The sequence below is a fragment of the Pteropus alecto genome, unplaced genomic scaffold (genome assembly GCF_000325575.1).
Source record: "Pteropus alecto unplaced genomic scaffold, ASM32557v1 scaffold80, whole genome shotgun sequence".
Lineage (NCBI taxonomy): Eukaryota > Metazoa > Chordata > Mammalia > Chiroptera > Pteropodidae > Pteropus > Pteropus alecto.
In genome coordinates, this window is record NW_006430460.1 from 3,644,979 (window position 1) to 3,646,694 (window position 1,716).

Sequence of the window (1,716 nt, forward strand, 5' to 3'; positions counted from 1 at the left end):
TAATTTGAGAGGGAAAAAATGATAACATCTCTTTGAAGAAGAAGCTAGTTTAATATACTTAAATATTACTAGACTTGAAACAGACTACCTTCCCCCACCGACCGACGAACATACAGACTTGTTCCCAGCACTCCCTGGAACCAGACGCGACATCTGGCCGGCAGACTAGGTCTCTCAGCGTGGACAGGGCAAGTTTTAAGGTTGATCCTGTGAGACTCTAATACCGCAGCTGTGCCTGGAACTGCCTGTGAGTGTCCCAGCTGACCGGAGGAGACAGGCCTGTCAAGGTCCTCAGGCCAGGGTCCTGTCTGCTGGTCCAGACTCCGTCGGGGCATCGGGTCCCATCATCCTGTTCTCCAGCTGTGCTTAGCCCTTCAGCGAGCCATCTAAGCCCCAGGCCCTCCGCCCGGAGTGTCGGGGGTGCCATGTTGTCCTGCATTCACCCCTTTCTCTCTCCTCCCGGTCACACGCACCATGGGCACTACCTACCGCCTCGCGACTGTCCCCCACGGCCAAGACAATTACAGCTACCTCAAGTGTCGCCATTTGGAGACGACAGGAATCTTTTCTTGCCTGCTCATTTCCTCAGGGAGGGCCTCGCAGACTCTTTAGTAAATAGGTGAGCATGACCTCAAACCTTCTCGGTATTCCTGACCGTTCCCTCCCTGTCCACGGCTCGGTGGCGGCTCACCTGGCCGCTGAGGACCCTCCAGACTGCTGTGTCAGCCTGTCCTCGGGCTGGTAAACACGTCCAGTGCTTCCTGGTGGACTGATAAAGCGGGTTCTGTCTTAAGGATCAGAGCATCGTTTAGACATCATCAAGGATGCAGGAGAGGCTACAGCGTGGACAAAGATGGTCCATTTCTGAACCTGTCATTCCTGTCTGAACAGGAAGGGGACAGAGCGGGGACTGTGCAGCTCAGAGAAAATAATCAACTCGGAAGGGCACGTGAGAGGGCTTTGTGCCCAGACCGCAGGCCTGCAGGGCACCCCCAAGAAACGACTGTTACCTCGTTCTCTGCGGAGGGTCAGACAGCTTCACAAACTCGTAGGGGCATGAAAGGAACACAGAAGTTAGAAGGGTTTTTCAAAATTCACCCAAACTAAAGCACCTACCTGAACGCAGTTTTAACCCTCCGTCAACGCGGTTTGATCACCACCTGGTATACGATAAATCTCAATTAAAAGGTCATTAACGAATCTGTTCCTGCAGAGAAGACGTGCATCTGGAAATAATCAGCAAGCAGAAGAGGCAGCAGCAGGGGTGACGGGTGCTTGACCTGGCTTGGCTGCTCGCGAGAGGATTTTCCACTGCAAAGAGCTGAAAATCAACTCAAAATGGTTTCAAGACTCAGGATATTTATTTGTTATGTGACCTGAGAGTCCATAGGTCTGCCTCAAGCCCCTGGTTTCTTGGGGTCTCTCTGCTCCGCCACCCTCAGGGTCAGCTTCACCCCAAGACGGCCGCTTCCTCGTCCCCGTCGCTCCATCGACTTAAGGGGACAGTGTGACTTGGGTAGTGGGGGCGGAGACGCACGCTCCACGGGCAGGTGGGCCTGTTGGGCCCCGACTGCCCAGGGCCGTGTAGCTCCAGCGGGATGTGAAATTCTTCAAGACCAGGTCCCTCATCTGCAGAACGGGAACAAGCATAGTGTCCACGTCCCGGGACCGGTGTGAGGATTAAAGGAGGCGGCGAGCTGGCGGGTGGGACTGAGC